The sequence below is a fragment of the Lepisma saccharinum genome, chromosome 27 (genome assembly GCF_977018435.1).
Source record: "Lepisma saccharinum chromosome 27, izLepSacc3.1, whole genome shotgun sequence".
Taxonomy (NCBI): domain Eukaryota; kingdom Metazoa; phylum Arthropoda; class Insecta; order Zygentoma; family Lepismatidae; genus Lepisma; species Lepisma saccharinum.
The window spans coordinates 21041948-21068201 of NC_139255.1; positions in this window are offsets into that span (position 1 = coordinate 21041948).

The window sequence follows — 26254 nt, forward strand, 5'->3', positions numbered from 1 at the left end:
AAATACCAAAGTGGAATGTGACATGTCACAGCTATTATTGGATTAGTACAATAAATTGACACTTCTGGAGAATATATTCAATTGTAAACAGCAAGTAGACTATTAATTGTGTCTAAAGAAACATTGCAACTGTAAGGGGCTATTACATGTAACAAATCCCCCGTGTGTTTCTCTACAGAGTGAGATCACAATTGTAACGTGCAAGTTTTTTGCACATTCATGATTTACTGCAAGCAAGGTTTTGGGTTCTGTTCACAACAGGAAGCCCTCAAGGCACTGTGGATCTTATCTTCGCCAGTCATCAGTAAACGCGCCCTCTCCTCTGTACCCTTCAGAGAAGTAAGGTCAGCAACGACAGGAAAACTGTGGTTACTGCATTGGTTACTTGGAACCGATTGCAATCAGCTACCCCACATGAGAGCAACCCTACATGTGAGGACTCCACATGAGAACGACTAGATCACTCGATAGCAGGGACACCAGACACGATCAATCTTCTGTACACGCATCCCTGACTTTCTAGACTTCATGAAAACGACACGAGGCAACAGAAATAATCCTGCCTGGGGTTGCTACGACCACACCCGAAGTATATAAACCCCAGGATGTGTGGAAGTCGACTGACAGATCTGACGGAGGCGCTGTCCAGTCTCCGACCCAAGATGGTTATCCACCCAGCCACGTCCAGGGTGTCCCCAGGCAATTAGAAGATGGACGAGGATCTACGCTTACAACTCACTAAGTATCACAAATCTACCTTTCTTTTCAAGCAGCACTTTTACCTTAACACTTAGTTCTGAGAATATCTACATACATCAATAACTATTGCTCTACTTACAGCGTGTTCCGCTTAGAAGTATAATAAAAGAAAAACTCATAAAATTGTAACAAATAATTGGAGTGACGGATAGTTGGCAACACTGTGAAGAGTAACTTAAAATTGTTTTAATGTAACGTGCTGTGGCAGATCGCGCAAGCACAGAAGCTATAGGCTCGTTCAAACTGCCGGGGAAGGCATCATTCGCTATGTGGACGCCACAACAGATGTTTTATGTTTTGGCACTTGCAGAATTTAAATCTGTAAAACGTGTGCAGCGACGTTTTTACACTCATTATGACGTTGGTGCAGCGGGTGATGTTCCACCGTATGTTTTGATTATGAATAAATTTTAATGCACAACAATGGATTGGTAGAGGATAGCGGTTCATAACTTGACCACCAAGGTCACAGGACCATATTGTGTTCGACTTTTCTTGTGGGGTTATGTGAAGGACCAGGTGTATGCTACAAAGGTTCTAGATTTACAAGACTTACATGAAAGAATTCGTGCTGCAATCAACAATGTGACGCCACAAATGGTAGAAAACGTATGGGCTGAGGTGGAATACCGATTAAGACATTTCTCGCGCAATCATGTTGAGGCATACTAGACTTTTAACGAACTTCTTGAGTTTGTGTATGTATGTAAAAATTATAATTAATAAATAAAGAAAATATGGTAATTTATTTTATTATACTCCTAAGCGGAACACCCGGTATAATAAACGCTGTTATTGTTATCTATGTGCTTAATTGTGTCTACACCCTACAGATCTTTTACTTAGCATTAAGGCTCTATAAAAATATTAAGTGTGTTCTCTTACATTTCAAAAACCAGAAATCTGAGTTATGTTACCCTAACGATTCTGGAACATCAAACCCGTATCTTTACAGAATGGAGTTTCCTGTGGGTTTCTCATGGGACAATTCATGTGGAGAAGTAGATATGGAAGATGAAACTTGTAATACACCCCCACAAAGTAATGCTTTCATATTATTTCTGCTTCGGTTTCAAGAAATGAAGCGCCTTAATGGTGTGTCATTTCGAAGAATTCGATTAACAACCCCTTCATTACTATCCGAGGTCAATTAAAAGCCTCCTCTAATTAAGGGAATAGAGAATGTGTACTAAATTTTGTGCAGAACACACTGCAATAGTCGGACTATGTTTATTTCCTAATCGCGCCCCCCGTTATGGCGTCAAATAACTTGAATCGTCCTTCGGAGGAGAATGACCAATAGCTTAGTTAGCTAAGTGTTTCAAGTCTACCCATAATGCTAACCTTTTTCTCCAGCGGTGGCATGAGACTCCATTTTACTCAGGGTACGGGAAAATAAACGAGCACTTAGTGGGCTATGACGTAGTTGACCAGTTAAGTTCATTGACAACTCAAAATTAACTAAAAAATATAAAGGTTTATTTCATCACAAACTTAAGCAGGAACTGAACTTAGACCCTTTTACAGTAGTTTTATACATCCTACTTATAGTTTCACAGATAGACACACACACACACACACACACACACACACACACACACACACACACACACATATATATATATATATATATATATATATATATATATATATTCATATTTGGACCTCTCAATATAGTTACGGCCTTTTGTAATTGAACTATAAAAACTTTTAACCCTTAAAGAAAAGGGAACAGGTAAACCCATACAACTTCGTATATGATACCTAGTATTCTTGTTAGAAAAACAATCACAAAGGGTTTGTTTATAAACAAAGCATCTAAAAGAGAAAGATTAGTGTAACCTTGGAAACGGCTTTTTGTTTCTATGTAAGTGTAACAGGCCAAAAACTAAGGAACAGATTCTAAGAAGCGAATTTCCCAACATCGAAGAGACGGGGTTTTGCTGATACCATCCCCAACGTCGAGATGACGGTGTTTTATGAAAGCAAAAGGTCTGGTTACCTAAATATCTCTCGCCCTAAAGCGGAGTGGGTCCTCTCACACTAAAGTAGAGTAAATTCCTCTCACCAGAAGGTGGAGTTGGATATCTTTTTCTCTCTCCTGTTAGGAGGAGTTTACCTCTTGCCCGTAGGCAGAGCCCTACTTCTCTCGTCCGCAGGCGGAGTCAAACTGAGCTGCTAGCCCCGCTCTCGCATTTATATTAGGTCGGCGTAAGCAAGTGGAAGAAATATAAACTATTAAAAGTATATTCTTACATTAAATATTAAGTTAGTTTATCAAATTAGAGGTGTAACCTGTTTTTAAATTGATACATTTCTAATTACATATTTTTATCAGAAAGGTCACAAAAATAGAGGTACAAATTGTGTCGAGACGAGTTCGTTACAACACTATATAGTTCATTTTTCTGGTGTGTTATTATTTGCAACCATAAATTTACTTTTCCCGAACATGATTTATTGATCACATTCTCTGTAGTCAAAAATTTGCACATACCATTAAACATAAGCAATTAGATCTACCTAACTTCCGGAAACGGTAAAACATTTATCATTAAGGCAGTGAGTTTCATAAATTCTCTTAGTTAATGTTTGGACTGAAATGAGAAACAACAAGAATATAGAATTGTTTAAGACACTGAAATTGAAAACCCCATGTATAGCATTTGTCTTGTCTTATGGCTGGCTGCCTACATGCTGTTAAGGGAAATGAGGAGCGGGGAATATGCAGCAGACCAACCAGACAACAGCGATGGCGCCGAGAGTTACGAAGTCTCGGGAGGAGGTGCTGCGAGAACCTCCTTGTCAAGCTGATGTGTTTCTCATTGCGCTGGATTGGTCGCTTCCCCGTTCCCCACTTTCCTTGCCAGCATGTAGGGTGATCGCCCTGAGACTGGACAGGCACGTGTAGTGTAAAAGTGATTTCGCAAACAAGATTCCGCATTAAATCACGCTGAAGAATTAAATATTGTATATTATCTATATTTCCATATGTGAATTCTAGCGAGCGTGAGTGTGACCAAGAAATGATCTACAATCTATGGATCTTAAAATATAATTTCGTTAACAATACAAGTGCAAACTCATGACAGTTATACAACTTTTTCACAACAATGGGTGTTAAGGTTTTTGGTGCTACGGTTACGATTTCGAAATGTAACGCCTATTACTATCTACGATATTGAACCTACTTTATTTTCTGAATCGCAGGAATGGAGACAACATGTAAATAGAAATTAGTAAACAGTTTAATTGTCCTTTGTAGTTGGGTTGCGTTTTATGATTGATTTTGATTTTTCACGTTGTGAAAATTGCAAAACGAACTGATGTCACTCTGGCATCAATGAACATTTGAATTATTCAAGATGGCAATATGACAGCTCGGAATACATACCATCAGATTCAGAACTACGTATTTCAAGATTAAAATTGGTAAACGCTGTAAATGCCACAATAATTCAAACACTGTTGTTTTATTTAAACTGTGAAATGTGTCATGCTTTATAATGTGGTAAACGTGAAATGTGGCTGATAGCCCTCTAAGTAGTTCAAAGGGCGTGTAAAGAGGTCACTAGTGTGAACGTTCTTACGGACTGATGTGCTAATCGATGCAATTTCCCAACACTTTCGCTTTTGGTACTTACAACGTTTACCACTTTTAGTCCTCAATTCTTATATTGCGTTAAGTCTACTAAGATTAGTATATATTAGTTTATTTTTATCAGTTTATTCACTCACTTTACCAGTTCTACAATATTGTATCCGTAATGATGTTCCAGTTATTAGCCATTTAACTAATCTCTTCTCAATTTTATAGGCACATGAAAATGACATTTTTTCTGCCTCCACCTTAGGATGCCACTAACCAATGCAGTTAGGAATCTTAACTTTTGTGAACGTTACTGATACTAAGGCTTTCTTTCAACACATTAATGCCACTACAAACAAAATTTGAACAAAATATATAGCATCTTGGTGACATGTAGACTACTTACCATGCAATTACCAATTTGAACATTTATAAAACTAATGGAAAAACACATTTGTGATATACCGTGAACAAACTCTCCATAATGAATCATATTTCAGACTCACAAGGAATTTTGTGTTCCATAGCATCGTTTTGTTATATAACGACCTTTGATGACTTCATGAAATAAATTAAATGTGTAAAGATTGTCTGTAGTCAACATCGTTTCAAAATATGAACAACAATGCATGATTTGCTTCGTAGGTTAAAATATACAACTAAAGTTCACTAAATATTTACTAAAAATTTACTGCATCTTAAATAAAAGCAATATTTTATTTTATTATAAGTACGTATGCTTCTAAATATCTCAGGTTTACTTCGAAGTGAACATCATTCTGAAAACTAGAAAAATTGAAACTGCTCATGTTTAGAAGGAAGGGTCGCAGCTTGAGTATCCTACCAAGGAAAGAGGACACGGGGGTAGCGAACCTGACTAATAAAATCAAAAGTCTAACAACAAAAAGTTACATCATAACATATTTTATTTTGTGGCCGAATGGTTAGCACATCGCGCTGCGACGCCAAGGGTCCCGGGTTAGAATCCCGGTCGGACATGGTTGTTTGTGAATGTCCATTCATCAATTTCATCATTTCATCACTCATCCCCATCTTCGCAAATTAGCCAAGAGGCAAAAAACGCGAAGTAAAATAAACTAAATTAATCAATCAATCAGCATTTGCTTTGATAATGAAAGATAATATATCAATTACGTATTTACGTTATAAGCAACCCTTTTTGTGCAGTTCACAATAGGTAATAAAAAATATAGGAGTGTAAATATGAATGTCTCTACATAGATATGTATCTGGTTATACTTCTGCAAATATCATTAATTATATTTTTAAATGATTTATGACATGTATAAAATTTGTATTAGCAAGACCGCACGCAGGAGTTTTTCTCATGGGGGCAGCAGTGCTTAAATTGGGGGAAACGTGGAGTGATGTTTTCTCCCAGTTAAGAGCATTCTCTTAAAGCATCCCTAGCACAAGGATAATTTGCATGGATACTTAATCTGTTGTCCTTAACGGCAATTCTCGTGTATGTTTTCACGCTTCGATTTCTAAACTTGAATTGTATGAAGTCTTTCCAGATATCTCAGTAGTGGCAAGCACCTCCCTTACTCTCCCCTTTCGGACGCTTTTTTGTACTAGTATTCTCTATGCAAATATTTGTGTACTCGTGTCTTCCCTTTCTTTCTTCATCCGTGTTTGAATTGTTATAACTGGTATTTTTGAATTGTTATTATAATTATATTGGAGCCAGAGCTATCTTATACAAGGTCGTAAATAAATAAACAAATAAATCTCGACAATTTTTAAAAGTTTTATTCAGATTACTTGCGTATATTATAGATAGGTAACTTCATGATATTCCCAGTATTATTGCGCTGGAATCGAAATTAATTACAATTTTTAAAACGGCAACACTCAGTGCCGCCCTTCAGGGTAATTGTTATTTAATTTATTCAATCTATTCTAATTTCCAAGTGTAAATCATCTAATTGTGTAAATGTCATTCTACATTTACCATGCACCGTCAGCATAATCCAAGCATTTACCATATCTACAAGCCAAGATAGACCCGAATTTGGATTCATCCACAACTTACAGTAAAACAAAACATGTGGTTTGCAGGAAATACTAAATTTCTTCAATCCTTTTGAAGTCCATTCACCAGCTTTGATATGTGCGCTGTTGATTCTGGTCGCGACTTTCGAGTGAGTACTTGAAATTCTCGTGGCAAGCTTTTCTTACTGATTCCTTTTTTTCATGTGGAATTTCACTAGTGACTGTTACACATACATGATGTGTTATCGACATAGCGTATGCGATAATTCAGATTGAATGTTTATAATAAAATATGTGCATTTCTTCACCAGTATTAGATGAAGACCAAATCAAACGATATCGCGATCCTCCTCAATGGCATCCCCAATGCACTGCTAGAATAAATCGTCCATTAATGAAACTGAAATTTTTTGCTTTGAAAGGAGAAATCGGGATCAGAATCTCAATCATCTAATCTTACAAATAGGTGTCACCTAATATTCTGTTACTTCGATATTTGAAAGCCTTTTTAACGACCACATTAGAGTAACAATGTTATGCAATGGAAAGTTATTTTAGTTTCTAATGTAAAGATAGGCTCCCCTCCCCGATTGCGCTGTAATAACCTCGTCGACTTGTAATCAAGGGGTCCAGATTCGATACCCGAATGAGGGGCATAGTGTTTCGGATCCCACTTTAAACTTTTGGTCCAGTCTTGATTAACCTTAAAGTGAATAAAGTGGACTTAAAACACCAAATCAATTAATCAATCAATAATGTAAAAGAGCTTGGTAAGTGAATTTTTAATCTTGCAATATTGCTCTAAACGCAATTTTTTTTTCGTATTTGCAAAATTTACGACTCAGATTGAGCAAAAATGTGCAAAAACAAAATTTTTAATATCAATTTGAAGAATATTTCAAAATGACTGAGGAAATTTAAAGTTTGAAGCAAACATTTGTATTTAATGTGATTGAGACAGAGGATGGGAGAGAAAGGGAGATAGACAATATGAAAAACTTATATCGATACCTTATGAATATGATAAAATATGTAGTCATACCCATATATTTTTCGTGTAATTGATCAATGTGAAATTTCGTCAAAAAGAATTTTATATGTAGAATTTTCTTTTATCTTACATAACGCAATTCATGTTACTGTCATACTAACATGCTTCGATAAATAATTTCAATTATAATTGTATATTTTTGTTACAGGAAAGCCATAAAATACTCAACTTTTATTCTTTCATATGTACTTCTTTTAATATGATTGCGATTTGCAAAATTTGGAATAAAATTTATATAGCAAAAAATGTTAAATATATGAAAATATTAACTTACTACAATCAAGTATTATGTATTTAGTGCCATAAACGCTTAAGATTGTGTGTTCATTTTATAGTTTACGCGCGTCATGTTTGGCAGCTCTTTCGTCGCTTTTGTGAAAATTGAGTATTCTCAACAGAGAGCACAAGCTGTGGTATGGTGGGCGGAGAATTATATGTTTATCATAATTTTAATTTGTAATCAATATGTATCATAAAATCACATAAACAGCTTGATAAAATAAGTAAATCACAAAAATATTTTAAAATTAAATTTCGTCCCCTTTGAAAATATTTTATAAAGTTTTAAATGCACTTCCTATGTTTAGACCCGTTTTAACTGTTGTAGGCTTTTGTTTCCATCTCCGTTCTGTTGTTAGTAACAATGGTGAAAATACACTGTGTGCAATACAAACTCAACAATAATGGTGTTTAATAATGGTCCAGTGGATAGTTTCGTAATGTTTACATACAAGGAGTTCTATGTTGCCAAGTGATCGCTGAATGTTGATATAACAATCACAATTGTGGTGTATATATACACGTACAGCAGACTTCAGCATTAATTTGACAATACTAGAACAGATCTGAAGCCATAGAAAAAGAGCAGATGTGATGGAAGTAGGCTTCACGTTATATAAACGTATGATAGAAGAAGAAATATTTGAGGTAATTGAAAGTTATTGATTCATTATAGTTGACAATGGACTTTGTTATAGTTTAACTTATAGATACAATTGAATCAAAGACTAACACTTGTAAGGATTGAATTCAATTTATATTAACATGTAATCAATAACGGACAGTAGGTACATTTGTTCAACGTTTATTATTATATTTTAAATTTCCAGCTACTGTTTGGGTTTCATGTTAAATAACTGTTGAATAGTCTCAATGCTAATGTTTCACACTTATATTCCTGTCACATAACACTAACTGAACTAAATATGATTGCAATTGTCCTGTGTCTACATACGGACTCTAAAATGACACGGAAGGTCACTGAGAAACTTTGGTAGTGAAAGATGAAGAGATGTGTCAGCTTTTGGTGGGCTTTAGTGGTGGGTTTAGCTTTCTCTTTCAATGTTACCAATTTAACGTTGTAAATGGTGTGCGGCTTGACCGGCCTTCGTGTAACGTCTCTGTAAATGGGGTGCAAGAGAACGGAACCAAATGCAATGCATCAGGTGGAGCAGGTGCAATGATAGTGTGTTTTCTGGCTTTTGTCAGGAATCAGATTTGCATCAATAGATGCCGGCTATTTTGTTTCAACTGACGCATTTACTTTTCTGTTCGTGGGAGGGGAATACTTAGGTGAATTTCGGGGCCACTTTGGTCCCCTAGGCGATGGTCGTATGGGGGGGTTGGACGCGGTATGCTTAAGTTGTTCGTAGTTTTCACACCAGGTGAGCAAGATACATGCAAGTTTGGTGGATTACTTATTGCAAAGACCTTGCACGAAGAGGTGGAATATGGCCGTGGTTGGGAGGAATTGATGGGTGCGGCGATATCGACTGGTAGCCTACCTTGCACCTTGATATTCTCACCCGACCGATATAAGTAAATTGTAGAATGTTTGGTAGTTAATTGTTAAGAGAGATATAAATTGTGGTGGGCGTTTGTGGTGGGATTATTCATTCTATACTTGTGAAATAGTGTTTATCTTTCAATTTTACATTTTTTGACAATTATGTTTCAAAGACACGAAGAATGGCAGGTGTGGAGAAAAGAAATGTGCACATTAATAATAAATGTTCGTTTTAAAACTTACGTATAAACTTTTTGACCGTTCCTTTTCTATTTCAATGCTGGAATTCACGTGATTGTGTTTATATTACTTTTCAAAATTGACTAGCTATAAACTGATAATTTATTCTAAAAGTTGGTATTGTATTACAAAGTGATGATTTGTTTTAAAAAAATAAACTATAAATTTGACCAGATGTTCTGTCACCAATGGAGTCAAGTTATTTCATAAAATGCCTGCAGCGGAAAATGAAAACCTTACCGGATTAGACAAAATAGAACATGATTCCATAATTCCCAACGTTTTCAAACTGCGATGTCTATTTCATGGCCTTTTTACTCCTTCAACTTGAAGCGTTTCCAGCTCAGAGAGAATTTACAGACTGTCTACTTATCATAGTTACATCCAAGTGGAATACCGGTACATCATGATTGTTCCGTTTCACGTTCACTCTTCCGTTTTACGTCGTTCATGTATTTTTTTGGAAATAAAGGAGGTAGTTAATATGCAAACATCTGTTTACAGTGAACCAACACAAGAGCCGCGTTAGCTCAATCGTTATGTCGGCCTCTGTGGAGGATTGAACTGCGTGGGGCTCTAGAATGCCATATGCTCAATTATCAAGTCCCGATCAGCACATCGATATTGTCTTAGTACACAAATAAGAACAATAATTACTACAGTTTTACCAAAGCCTCTGAGCAAGACTTCAAATCAATATGTTGTAATTTGGAATTCTACCACCAACTACTGGAGTTTTGTACAAATTTTTCCGCTATTCATCTTCGTATAACTAACACTGACGATTTTCTTATAGTGGAAGAGCGATAACAAGAAAATAGAATATTCTTCATGACAATTTGCACACAAACAATACGGTGTTTGCAACTAATCTATTTGAACTAAGGACACCTGGGAAAGCTAGGCATGAGAGTAAAGTTATTTTCCTTTGCAAACATTTTACATTTATCTGAATTAAATACCATGTTTTCACAAATATTAGTATGCGGTATACTAGTGGTGGCAAACACATACTTTAGTTGATCTATCACCTCTACAGTCATTTTCGAGTTTATTTCAATAAAACTCAATCATTTAGGAAAAAAAGCTCATTAGCAGTGACTTGATTGATTTGTTGTTTTAAGTCCACTTGATGCACAGTAAGGCTAATCGGAACTGGACCTACAGTTTAAAGTGGGATCCGAACCACTTGTGCCTCCTCCGGGTATCGAACCCGGGACCCCTTGATTACAATGCAACAACGTAACCACTGCGCCATCGGGGAGGCCCTCAAGAAATCAAGAACTTTGGATACGAGCATCATAAGACCAGTTTAAAAACCAAATTAAAAGAAGAAAATGGAACTGGATTGGACACACACTAAGGAAAGCAGACAACACAATTGAAAAGCGAGCACTTTACTGGAACCCTCAAGGTGCTAGAGCTTTTGGGTCTTCCCTTTAGAAAGAAAATGTATGATACAAAATTCTCTGTCAAATTTTATCTGAATAAAAAAGCAATCAAATTTGTAAAATACAACTTGAAGAAAGTTACAAAATATTTTTAAATTGTTCAAATCTCAATATGTATCTCTAACATTTATGAGATATACGTAAAAAAGGTAGATATACTGACCCAAATAAAAGAGACCGATTGATGTCAAGTTTCAATATCGTCGTTTCGAGAACTCTGACAGATCTTGTGGGTACTGCAATGACTTCTGCATAAAAAAGTTTACATTCCGAGCAACATACTGATATTTCATTTAAAAAATTTATGTCTGGCTTGTTATGATTTAAGGTAGGAAACGTACCTAAAAGGGGGAAAGCGTGCCTCCTAAGATAGGCCCGTCACTTCTAACTCTGAGGCGTGTAAGTAACTGTAGAACTACAGAAAATGGGCGCGAGCGCCTCTATGTGTTCTCGCATATATTGTAATAGGTTACTTCTTCAAATTCCCCAGTATTATTGCGCTGGAATGCAAATTAATTACAATTTTTAAAACGGCAACACTCAGTGCCGCCCTTTAGGGTAATTGTTATTTAATTTATTCAATCTATTGTAATTCCCCAATGTAAATCATCTAATTGTGTAAATGTCATTCTACATTTACCATGCACCGTCAGCATAATCCAAGCATTTACCATATCTACAAGCCAAGATAGACCCGAATTTGGATTCATCCACACCTTACAGTAAAACAAAACATGTGGTTTGCAGGAAATACTAAATTTCTTCAATCCTTTTGAAGTCCATTCACCAGCTTTGATATGTGCGCTGTTGATTCTGGTCGCGACTTTCGAGTGAGTACTTGAAATTCTAGTGGCAAGCTTTTCTTACTGATTCCTTTTTTTCATGTGGAATTTCACTAGTGACTGTTACACATACATGATGTGTTATCGACATAGCGTATGCGATAATTCGGATTGAATGTTTATAATAAAATATGTGCATTTCTTCACCAGTATTAGATGAAGACCAAATCAAACGATATCGCGATCCTCCTCAATGGCATCCCCAATGCACTGCTAGAATAAATCGTCCATTAATGAAACTGAAATTTTTTGCTTTGAAAGGAGAAATCGGGATCAGAATCTCAATCATCTAATCTTACAAATAGGTGTCACCTAATATTCTGTTACTTCGATATTTGAAAGCCTTTTTAACGACCACATTAGAGTAACAATGTTATGCAATGGAAAGTTATTTTAGTTTCTAATGTAAAGATAGGATCCCCTCCCCGATTGCGCTGTAATAACCTCGTCGACTTGTAATCAAGGGGCCCAGATTCGATACCCGAATGAGGGGCATAGTGTTTCGGATCCCACTTTAAACTTTTGGTCCAGTCTTGATTAACCTTAAAGTGAATAAAGTGGACTTAAAACACCAAATCAATTAATCAATCAATAATGTAAAAGAGCTTGGTAAGTGAATTTTTAATCTTGCAATGTTGCTCTAAACGCAATTTTTTTTTCGTATTTGCAAAATTTACGACTCAGATTGAGCAAATATTTGCAAAAACAAAATTTTTAATATCAATTTGAAGAATATTTCAAAATGACTGAGGAAATTTAAAGTTTGAAGCAAACATTTGTATTTAATGTGATTGAGACAGAGGATGGGAGAGAAAGGGAGATAGACAATATGAAAAACTTATATCGATACCTTATGAATATGATAAAATATGTAGTCATACCCATATATTTTTCGTGTAATTGATCAATGTGAAATTTCGTCAAAAAGAATTTTATATGTAGAATTTTCTTTTATCTTACATAACGCAATTCATGTTACTGTCATACTAACATGCTTCGATAAATAATTTCAATTATAATTGTATATTTTTGTTACAGGAAAGCCATAAAATACTCAACTTTTATTCTTTCATATGTACTTCTTTTAATATGATTGCGATTTGCAAAATTTGGAATAAAATTTATATAGCAAAAAATGTTAAATATATGAAAATATTAACTTACTACAATCAAGTATTATGTATTTAGTGCCATAAACGCTTAAGATTGTGTGTTCATTTTATAGTTTACGCGCGTCATGTTTGGCAGCTCTTTCGTCGCTTTTGTGAAAATTGAGTATTCTCAACAGAGAGCACAAGCTGTGGTATGGTGGGCGGAGAATTATATGTTTATCATAATTTTAATTTGTAATCAATATGTATCATAAAATCACATAAACAGCTTGATAAAATAAGTAAATCACAAAAATATTTTAAAATTAAATTTCGTCCCCTTCGAAAATATTTTATAAAGTTTTAAATGCACTTCCTATGTTTAGACCCGTTTTAACTGTTTTAGGCTTTTGTTTCCATCTCCGTTCTGTTGTTAGTAACAATGGTGAAAATACACTGTGTGCAATACAAACTCAACAATAATGGTGTTTAATAATGGTCCAGTGGATAGTTTCGTAATGTTTACATACAAGGAGTTCTATGTTGCCAAGTGATCGCTGAATGTTGATATAACAATCACAATTGTGGTGTATATATACACGTACAGCAGACTTCAGCATTAATTTGACAATACTAGAACAGAGCTGAAGCCATAGAAAAAGAGCAGATGTGATGGAAGTAGGCTTCACGTTATATAAACGTATGATAGAAGAAGAAATATTTGAGGTAATTGAAAGTTATTGATTCATTATAGTTGACAATGGACTTTGTTATAGTTTAACTTATAGATACAATTGAATCAAAGACTAACACTTGTAAGGATTGAATTCAATTTATATTAACATGTAATCAATAACGGACAGTAGGTACATTTGTTCAACGTTTATTATTATATTTTAAATTTCCAGCTACTGTTTGGGTTTCATGTTAAATAACTGTTGAATAGTCTCAATGCTAATGTTTCACACTTATATTCCTGTCACATAACACTAACTGAACTAAATATGATTGCAATTGTCCTGTGTCTACATACGGACTCTAAAATGACACGGAAGGTCACTGAGAAACTTTGGTAGTGAAAGATGAAGAGATGTGTCAGCTTTTGGTGGGCTTTAGTGGTGGGTTTAGCTTTCTCTTTCAATGTTACCAATTTAACGTTGTAAATGGTGTGCGGCTTGACCGGCCTTCGTGTAACGTCTCTGTAAATGGGGTGCAAGAGAACGGAACCAAATGCAATGCATCAGGTGGAGCAGGTGCAATGATAGTGTGTTTTCTGGCTTTTGTCAGGAATCAGATTTGCATCAATAGATGCCGGCTATTTTGTTTCAACTGACGCATTTACTTTTCTGTTCGTGGGAGGGGAATACTTAGGTGAATTTCGGGGCCACTTTGGTCCCCTAGGCGATGGTCGTATGGGGGGGTTGGACGCGGTATGCTTAAGTTGTTCGTAGTTTTCACACCAGGTGAGCAAGATACATGCAAGTTTGGTGGATTACTTATTGCAAAGACCTTGCACGAAGAGGTGGAATATGGCCGTGGTTGGGAGGAATTGATGGGTGCGGCGATATCGACTGGTAGCCTACCTTGCACCTTGATATTCTCACCCGACCGATATAAGTAAATTGTAGAATGTTTGGTAGTTAATTGTTAAGAGAGATATAAATTGTGGTGGGCGTTTGTGGTGGGATTATTCATTCTATACTTGTGAAATAGTGTTTATCTTTCAATTTTACATTTTTTGACAATTATGTTTCAAAGACACGAAGAATGGCAGGTGTGGAGAAAAGAAATGTGCACATTAATAATAAATGTTCGTTTTAAAACTTACGTATAAACTTTTTGACCGTTCCTTTTCTATTTCAATGCTGGAATTCACGTGATTGTGTTTATATTACTTTTCAAAATTGACTAGCTATAAACTGATAATTTATTCTAAAAGTTGGTATTGTATTACAAAGTGATGATTTGTTTTAAAAAAATAAACTATAAATTTGACCAGATGTTCTGTCACCAATGGAGTCAAGTTATTTCATAAAATGCCTGCAGCGGAAAATGAAAACCTTACCGGATTAGACAAAATAGAACATGATTCCATAATTCCCAACGTTTTCAAACTGCGATGTCTATTTCATGGCCTTTTTACTCCTTCAACTTGAAGCGTTTCCAGCTCAGAGAGAATTTACAGACTGTCTACTTATCATAGTTACATCCAAGTGGAATACCGGTACATCATGATTGTTCCGTTTCACGTTCACTCTTCCGTTTTACGTCGTTCATGTATTTTTTTGGAAATAAAGGAGGTAGTTAATATGCAAACATCTGTTTACAGTGAACCAACACAAGAGCCGCGTTAGCTCAATCGTTATGTCGGCCTCTGTGGAGGATTGAACTGCGTGGGGCTCTAGAATGCCATATGCTCAATTATCAAGTCCCGATCAGCACATCGATATTGTCTTAGTACACAAATAAGAACAATAATTACTACAGTTTTACCAAAGCCTCTGAGCAAGACTTCAAATCAATATGTTGTAATTTGGAATTCTACCACCAACTACTGGAGTTTTGTACAAATTTTTCCGCTATTCATCTTCGTATAACTAACACTGACGATTTTCTTATAGTGGAAGAGCGATAACAAGAAAATAGAATATTCTTCATGACAATTTGCACACAAACAATACGGTGTTTGCAACTAATCTATTTGAACTAAGGACACCTGGGAAAGCTAGGCATGAGAGTAAAGTTATTTTCCTTTGCAAACATTTTACATTTATCTGAATTAAATACCATGTTTTCACAAATATTAGTATGCGGTATACTAGTGGTGGCAAACACATACTTTAGTTGATCTATCACCTCTACAGTCATTTTCGAGTTTATTTCAATAAAACTCAATCATTTAGGAAAAAAAGCTCATTAGCAGTGACTTGATTGATTTGTTGTTTTAAGTCCACTTGATGCACAGTAAGGCTAATCGGAACTGGACCTACAGTTTAAAGTGGGATCCGAACCACTTGTGCCTCCTCCGGGTATCGAACCCGGGACCCCTTGATTACAATGCAACAACGTAACCACTGCGCCATCGGGGAGGCCCTCAAGAAATCAAGAACTTTGGATACGAGCATCATAAGACCAGTTTAAAAACCAAATTAAAAGAAGAAAATGGAACTGGATTGGACACACACTAAGGAAAGCAGACAACACAATTGAAAAGCGAGCACTTTACTGGAACCCTCAAGGTGCTAGAGCTTTTGGGTCTTCCCTTTAGAAAGAAAATGTATGATACAAAATTCTCTGTCAAATTTTATCTGAATAAAAAAGCAATCAAATTTGTAAAATACAACTTGAAGAAAGTTACAAAATATTTTTAAATTGTTCAAATCTCAATATGTATCTCTAACATTTATGAGATATACGTAAAAAAGGTAGATATACTGACCCAAATAAAAGAGACCGATTGATGTCAAGTTTCAATATCGTCGTTTCGAGAACTCTGACAGATCTTGTGGGTACTGCAATGACTTCTGCATAAAAAAGTTTACATTCCGAGCAACATACTGATATTTCATTTAAAAAATTTATGTCTGGCTTGTTATGATTTAAGGTAGGAAACGTACCTAAAAGGGGGAAAGCGTGCCTCCTAAGATAGGCCCGTCACTTCTAACTCTGAGGCGTGTAAGTAACTGTAGAACTACAGAAAATGGGCGCGAGCGCCTCTATGTGTTCTCGCATATATTGTAATAGGTTACTTCTTCAAATTCCCCAGTATTATTGCGCTGGAATGCAAATTAATTACAATTTTTAAAACGGCAACACTCAGTGCCGCCCTTTAGGGTAATTGTTATTTAATTTATTCAATCTATTGTAATTCCCCAATGTAAATCATCTAATTGTGTAAATGTCATTCTACATTTACCATGCACCGTCAGCATAATCCAAGCATTTACCATATCTACAAGCCAAGATAGACCCGAATTTGGATTCATCCACACCTTACAGTAAAACAAAACATGTGGTTTGCAGGAAATACTAAATTTCTTCAATCCTTTTGAAGTCCATTCACCAGCTTTGATATGTGCGCTGTTGATTCTGGTCGCGACTTTCGAGTGAGTACTTGAAATTCTAGTGGCAAGCTTTTCTTACTGATTCCTTTTTTTCATGTGGAATTTCACTAGTGACTGTTACACATACATGATGTGTTATCGACATAGCGTATGCGATAATTCGGATTGAATGTTTATAATAAAATATGTGCATTTCTTCACCAGTATTAGATGAAGACCAAATCAAACGATATCGCGATCCTCCTCAATGGCATCCCCAATGCACTGCTAGAATAAATCGTCCATTAATGAAACTGAAATTTTTTGCTTTGAAAGGAGAAATCGGGATCAGAATCTCAATCATCTAATCTTACAAATAGGTGTCACCTAATATTCTGTTACTTCGATATTTGAAAGCCTTTTTAACGACCACATTAGAGTAACAATGTTATGCAATGGAAAGTTATTTTAGTTTCTAATGTAAAGATAGGATCCCCTCCTCGATTGCGCTGTAATAACCTCGTCGACTTGTAATCAAGGGGTCCAGATTCGATACCCGAATGAGGGGCATAGTGTTTCGGATTCCACTTTAAACTTTTGGTCCAGTCTTGATTAACCTTAAAGTGAATAAAGTGGACTTAAAACACCAAATCAATTAATCAATCAATAATGTAAAAGAGCTTGGTAAGTAAATTTTTAATCTTGCAATATTGCTCTAAACGCAATTTTTTTTTCGTATTTGCAAAATTTACGACTCAGATTGAGCAAAAATGTGCAAAAACAAAATTTTTAATATCAATTTGAAGAATATTTCAAAATGACTGAGGAAATTTAAAGTTTGAAGCAAACATTTGTATTTAATGTGATTGAGACAGAGGATGGGAGAGAAAGGGAGATAGACAATATGAAAAACTTATATCGATACCTTATGAATATGATAAAATATGTAGGCATACCCATATATTTTTCGTGTAATTGATCAATGTGAAATTTCGTCAAAAAGAATTTTATATGTAGAATTTTCTTTTATCTTACATAACGCAATTCATGTTACTGTCATACTAACATGCTTCGATAAATAATTTCAATTATAATTGTATATTTTTGTTACAGGAAAGCCATAAAATACTCAACTTTTATTCTTTCATATGTACTTCTTTTAATATGATTGCGATTTGCAAAATTTGGAATAAAATTTATAAAGCAAAAAATGTTAAATATATGAAAATATTAACTTACTACAATCAAGTATTATGTATTTAGTGCCATAAACGCTTAAGATTGTGTGTTCATTTTATAGTTTACGCGCGTCATGTTTGGCAGCTCTTTCGTCGCTTTTGTGAAAATTGAGTATTCTCAACAGAGAGCACAAGCTGTGGTATGGTGGGCGGAGAATTATATGTTTATCATAATTTTAATTTGTAATCAATATGTATCATAAAATCACATAAACAGCTTGATAAAATAAGTAAATCACAAAAATATTTTAAAATTAAATTTCGTCCCCTTTGAAAATATTTTATAAAGTTTTAAATGCACTTCCTATGTTTAGACCCGTTTTAACTGTTGTAGGCTTTTGTTTCCATCTCCGTTCTGTTGTTAGTAACAATGGTGAAAATACACTGTGTGCAATACAAACTCAACAATAATGGTGTTTAATAATGGTCCAGTGGATAGTTTCGTAATGTTTACATACAAGGAGTTCTATGTTGCCAAGTGATCGCTGAATGTTGATATAACAATCACAATTGTGGTGTATATATACACGTACAGCAGACTTCAGCATTAATTTGACAATACTAGAACAGAGCTGAAGCCATAGAAAAAGAGCAGATGTGATGGAAGTAGGCTTCACGTTATATAAACGTATGATAGAAGAAGAAATATTTGAGGTAATTGAAAGTTATTGATTCATTATAGTTGACAATGGACTTTGTTATAGTTTAACTTATAGATACAATTGAATCAAAGACTAACACTTGTAAGGATTGAATTCAATTTATATTAACATGTAATCAATAACGGACAGTAGGTACATTTGTTCAACGTTTATTATTATATTTTAAATTTCCAGCTACTGTTTGGGTTTCATGTTAAATAACTGTTGAATAGTCTCAATGCTAATGTTTCACACTTATATTCCTGTCACATAACACTAACTGAACTAAATATGATTGCAATTGTCCTGTGTCTACATACGGACTCTAAAATGACACGGAAGGTCACTGAGAAACTTTGGTAGTGAAAGATGAAGAGATGTGTCAGCTTTTGGTGGGCTTTAGTGGTGGGTTTAGCTTTCTCTTTCAATGTTACCAATTTAACGTTGTAAATGGTGTGCGGCTTGACCGGCCTTCGTGTAACGTCTCTGTAAATGGGGTGCAAGAGAACGGAACCAAATGCAATGCATCAGGTGGAGCAGGTGCAATGATAGTGTGTTTTCTGGCTTTTGTCAGGAATCAGATTTGCATCAATAGATGCCGGCTATTTTGTTTCAACTGACGCATTTACTTTTCTGTTCGTGGGAGGGGAATACTTAGGTGAATTTCGGGGCCACTTTGGTCCCCTAGGCGATGGTCGTATGGGGGGGTTGGACGCGGTATGCTTAAGTTGTTCGTAGTTTTCACACCAGGTGAGCAAGATACATGCAAGTTTGGTGGATTACTTATTGCAAAGACCTTGCACGAAGAGGTGGAATATGGCCGTGGTTGGGAGGAATTGATGGGTGCGGCGATATCGACTGGTAGCCTACCTTGCACCTTGATATTCTCACCCGACCGATATAAGTAAATTGTAGAATGTTTGGTAGTTAATTGTTAAGAGAGATATAAATTGTGGTGGGCGTTTGTGGTGGGATTATTCATTCTATACTTGTGAAATAGTGTTTTTCTTTCAATTTTACTTTTTTTGACATTTATGTTTCAAAGACACGAAGAATGGCAGGTGTGGAGAAAAGAAATGTGCACATTAATAATAAATGTTCGTTTTAAAACTTACGTATAAACTTTTTGACCGTTCCTTTTCTATTTCAATGCTGGAATTCACGTGATTGTGTTTATATTACTTTTCAAAATTGACTAGCTATAAACTGATAATTTATTCTAAAAGTTGGTATTGTATTACAAAGTGATGATTTGTTTTAAAAAAATAAACTATAAATTTGACCAGATGTTCTGTCACCAATGGAGTCAAGTTATTTCATAAAATGCTTGCAGCGGAAAATGAAAACCTTACCGGATTAGACAAAATAGAACATGATTCCATAATTCCCAACGTTTTCAAACTGCGATGTCTATTTCATGGCCTTTTTACTCCTTCAACTTGAAGCGTTTCCAGCTCAGAGAGAATTTACAGACTGTCTACTTATCATAGTTACATCCAAGTGGAATACCGGTACATCATGATTGTTCCGTTTCACGTTCACTCTTCCGTTTTACGTCGTTCATGTATTTTTTTGGAAATAAAGGAGGTAGTTAATATGCAAACATCTGTTTACAGTGAACCAACACAAGAGCCGCGTTAGCTCAATCGTTATGTCGGCCTCTGTGGAGGATTGAACAGCGTGGGGCTCTAGAATGCCATATGCTCAATGTTCAAGTCCCGATCAGCACATCGATATTGTCTTAGTACACAAATAAGAACAATAATTACTACAGTTTTACCAAAGCCTCTGAGCAAGACTTCGAATCAATATATTGTAATTTGGAATTCTACCACCAACTACTGGAGTTTTGTACAAATTTTTCCGCTATTCATCTTCGTATAACTAACACTGACGATTTTCTTATAGTGGAAGAGCGCTAACAAGAACATAGAATATTCTTCATGACAATTTGCACACAAACAATACGGTGTTTGCAACTAATCTATTTGAACTAAGGACACCTGGGAAAGCTAGGCATGAGAGTAAAGTTATTTTCCTTTGCAAACATTTTACATTTATCTGAATTAAATACCATGTTTTCACAAATATTAGTATGCGGTATACTAGTGGTGGCAAACACATACTTTAGTTGATCTATCACCTCTACAGTCATTTTCGAGTTTATTTCAATAAGTCTCAATCATTTAGGAAGAAAAGCTCATTAGCAGTGACTTGATTGATTAGTTGTTTTAAGTTCACTTTATGCACAGTAAGGCTAATCGGAACTGGACCTACAATTTAAAGTGGGATCCGAACCACTTGTGCCTCCTCCGGGTATCGAACCCGGGACCCCTTGATTACAATGCAACAACGTAACCACTGCGCCATCGGGGAGGCCCTCAAGAAATCAAGAACTTTGGATACGAGCATCATAAGACCAGTTTAAAAACCAAATTAAAAGAAGAAAATGGAACTGGATAGGACACACACTAAGGAAAGCAGACAACACAATTGAAAAGCGAGCACTTTACTGGAACCCTCAAGGTGCTAGAGCTTTTGGGTCTTCCCTTTAGAAAGAAAATGTATGATACAAAATTCTCTGTCAAATTTTATCTGAATAAAAAAGCAATCAAATTTGTAAAATACAACTTGAAGAAAGTTACAAAATATTTTTAAATTGTTCAAATCTCAATATGTATCTCTAACATTTATGAGATATACGTCAAAAAGGTAGATATACTGACCCAAATAAAAGAGACCGATTGATGTCAAGTTTCAATATCGTCGTTTCGAGAACTCTGACAGATCTTGTGGGTACTGCAATGACTTCTGCATAAAAAAGTTTACATTCCGAGCAACATACTGATATTTCATTTAAAAAATTTATGTCTGGCTTGTTATGATTTAAGGTAGGAAACGTACCTAAAAGGGGGAAAGCGTGCCTCCTAAGATAGGCCCGTCACTTCTAACTCTGAGGCGTGTAAGTAACTGTAGAACTACAGAAAATGGGCGCGAGCGCCTCTATGTGTTCTCGCATATATTGTAATAGGTTACTTCTTCAAATTCCCCAGTATTATTGCGCTGGAATGCAAATTAATTACAATTTTTAAAACGGCAACACTCAGTGCCGCCCTTTAGGGTAATTGTTATTTAATTTATTCAATCTATTGTAATTCCCCAATGTAAATCATCTAATTGTGTAAATGTCATTCTACATTTACCATGCACCGTCAGCATAATCCAAGCATTTACCATATCTACAAGCCAAGATAGACCCGAATTTGGATTCATCCACACCTTACAGTAAAACAAAACATGTGGTTTGCAGGAAATACTAAATTTCTTCAATCCTTTTGAAGTCCATTCACCAGCTTTGATATGTGCGCTGTTGATTCTGGTCGCGACTTTCGAGTGAGTACTTGAAATTCTAGTGGCAAGCTTTTCTTACTGATTCCTTTTTTTCATGTGGAATTTCACTAGTGACTGTTACACATACATGATGTGTTATCGACATAGCGTATGCGATAATTCGGATTGAATGTTTATAATAAAATATGTGCATTTCTTCACCAGTATTAGATGAAGACCAAATCAAACGATATCGCGATCCTCCTCAATGGCATCCCCAATGCACTGCTAGAATAAATCGTCCATTAATGAAACTGAAATTTTTTGCTTTGAAAGGAGAAATCGGGATCAGAATCTCAATCATCTAATCTTACAAATAGGTGTCACCTAATATTCTGTTACTTCGATATTTGAAAGCCTTTTTAACGACCACATTAGAGTAACAATGTTATGCAATGGAAAGTTATTTTAGTTTCTAATGTAAAGATAGGATCCCCTCCCCGATTGCGCTGTAATAACCTCGTCGACTTGTAATCAAGGGGCCCAGATTCGATACCCGAATGAGGGGCATAGTGTTTCGGATCCCACTTTAAACTTTTGGTCCAGTCTTGATTAACCTTAAAGTGAATAAAGTGGACTTAAAACACCAAATCAATTAATCAATCAATAATGTAAAAGAGCTTGGTAAGTGAATTTTTAATCTTGCAATGTTGCTCTAAACGCAATTTTTTTTTTGTATTTGCAAAATTTACGACTCAGATTGAGCAAATATTTGCAAAAACAAAATTTTTAATATCAATTTGAAGAATATTTCAAAATGACTGAGGAAATTTAAAGTTTGAAGCAAACATTTGTATTTAATGTGATTGAGACAGAGGATGGGAGAGAAAGGGAGATAGACAATATGAAAAACTTATATCGATACCTTATGAATATGATAAAATATGTAGTCATACCCATATATTTTTCGTGTAATTGATCAATGTGAAATTTCGTCAAAAAGAATTTTATATGTAGAATTTTCTTTTATCTTACATAACGCAATTCATGTTACTGTCATACTAACATGCTTCGATAAATAATTTCAATTATAATTGTATATTTTTGTTACAGGAAAGCCATAAAATACTCAACTTTTATTCTTTCATATGTACTTCTTTTAATATGATTGCGATTTGCAAAATTTGGAATAAAATTTATATAGCAAAAAATGTTAAATATATGAAAATATTAACTTACTACAATCAAGTATTATGTATTTAGTGCCATAAACGCTTAAGATTGTGTGTTCATTTTATAGTTTACGCGCGTCATGTTTGGCAGCTCTTTCGTCGCTTTTGTGAAAATTGAGTATTCTCAACAGAGAGCACAAGCTGTGGTATGGTGGGCGGAGAATTATATGTTTATCATAATTTTAATTTGTAATCAATATGTATCATAAAATCACATAAACAGCTTGATAAAATAAGTAAATCACAAAAATATTTTAAAATTAAATTTCGTCCCCTTCGAAAATATTTTATAAAGTTTTAAATGCACTTCCTATGTTTAGACCCGTTTTAACTGTTTTAGGCTTTTGTTTCCATCTCCGTTCTGTTGTTAGTAACAATGGTGAAAATACACTGTGTGCAATACAAACTCAACAATAATGGTGTTTAATAATGGTCCAGTGGATAGTTTCGTAATGTTTACATACAAGGAGTTCTATGTTGCCAAGTGATCGCTGAATGTTGATATAACAATCACAATTGTGGTGTATATATACACGTACAGCAGACTTCAGCATTAATTTGACAATACTAGAACAGAGCTGAAGCCATAGAAAAAGAGCAGATGTGATGGAAGTAGGCTTCACGTTATATAAACGTATGATAGAAGAAGAAATATTTGAGGTAATTGAAAGTTATTGATTCATTATAGTTGACAATGGACTTTGTTATAGTTTAACTTATAGATACAATTGAATCAAAGACTAACACTTGTAAGGATTGAATTCAATTTATATTAACATGTAATCAATAACGGACAGTAGGTACATTTGTTCAACGTTTATTATTATATTTTAAATTTCCAGCTACTGTTTGGGTTTCATGTTAAATAACTGTTGAATAGTCTCAATGCTAATGTTTCACACTTATATTCCTGTCACATAACACTAACTGAACTAAATATGATTGCAATTGTCCTGTGTCTACATACGGACTCTAAAATGACACGGAAGGTCACTGAGAAACTTTGGTAGTGAAAGATGAAGAGATGCGTCAGCTTTTGGTGGGCTTTAGTGGTGGGTTTAGCTTTCTCTTTCAATGTTACCAATTTAACGTTGTAAATGGTGTGCGGCTTGACCGGCCTTAATGTAACATCTCTGTAAATGGGGTGCAAGAGAACGGAACCAAATGCAATGCATCAGGTGGAGCAGGTGCAATGATAGTGTGTTTTCTGGCTTTTGTCAGGAATCAGATTTGCATCAATAGATGCCGGCTATTTTGTTTCAACTGACGCATTTACTTTTCTGTTCGTGGGAGGGGAATACTTAGGTGAATTTCGGGGCCACTTTGGTCCCCTAGGCGATGGTCGTATGGGGGGGTTGGACGCGGTATGCTTAAGTTGTTCGTAGTTTTCACACCAGGTGAGCAAGATACATGCAAGTTTGGTGGATTACTTATTGCAAAGACCTTGCACGAAGAGGTGGAATATGGCCGTGGTTGGGAGGAATTGATGGGTGCGGCGATATCGACTGGTAGCCTACCTTGCACCTTGATATTCTCACCCGACCGATATAAGTAAATTGTAGAATGTTTGGTAGTTAATTGTTAAGAGAGGTATAAATTGTGGTGGGCGTTTGTGGTGGGATTATTCATTCTACACTTGGGAAATAGTGTTTTTCTTTCAATTTTACATTTTTTGACAATTATGTTTCAAAGACACGAAGAATGGCAGGTGTGGAGAAAAGAAATGTGCACATTAATAATAAATGTTCGTTTTAAAACTTACGTATAAACTTTTTGACCGTTCCTTTTCTATTTCAATGCTGGAATTCACGTGATTGTGTTTATATTACTTTTCAAAATTGACTAGCTATAAACTGATAATTTATTCTAAAAGTTGGTATTGTATTACAAAGTGATGATTTGTTTTAAAAAAATAAACTATAAATTTGACCAGATGTTCTGTCACCAATGGAGTCAAGTTATTTCATAAAATGCCTGCAGCGGAAAATGAAAACCTTACCGGATTAGACAAAATAGAACATGATTCCATAATTCCCAACGTTTTCAAACTGCGATGTCTATTTCATGGCCTTTTTACTCCTTCAACTTGAAGCGTTTCCAGCTCAGAGAGAATTTACAGACTGTCTACTTATCATAGTTACATCCAAGTGGAATACCGGTACATCATGATTGTTCCGTTTCACGTTCACTCTTCCGTTTTACGTCGTTCATGTATTTTTTGGAAATAAAGGAGGTAGTTAATATGCAAACATCTGTTTACAGTGAACCAACACAAGAGCCGCGTTAGCTCAATCGTTATGTCGGCCTCTGTGGAGGATTGAACAGCGTGGGGCTCTAGAATGCCATATGCTCAATGTTCAAGTCCCGATCAGCACATCGATATTGTCTTAGTACACAAATAAGAACAATAATTACTACAGTTTTACCAAAGCCTCTGAGCAAGACTTCGAATCAATATATTGTAATTTGGAATTCTACCACCAACTACTGGAGTTTTGTACAAATTTTTCCGCTATTCATCTTCGTATAACTAACACTGACGATTTTCTTATAGTGGAAGAGCGCTAACAAGAACATAGAATATTCTTCATGACAATTTGCACACAAACAATACGGTGTTTGCAACTAATCTATTTGAACTAAGGACACCTGGGAAAGCTAGGCATGAGAGTAAAGTTATTTTCCTTTGCAAACATTTTACATTTATCTGAATTAAATACCATGTTTTCACAAATATTAGTATGCGGTATACTAGTGGTGGCAAACACATACTTTAGTTGATCTATCACCTCTACAGTCATTTTCGAGTTTATTTCAATAAGTCTCAATCATTTAGGAAGAAAAGCTCATTAGCAGTGACTTGATTGATTAGTTGTTTTAAGTTCACTTTATGCACAGTAAGGCTAATCGGAACTGGACCTACAATTTAAAGTGGGATCCGAACC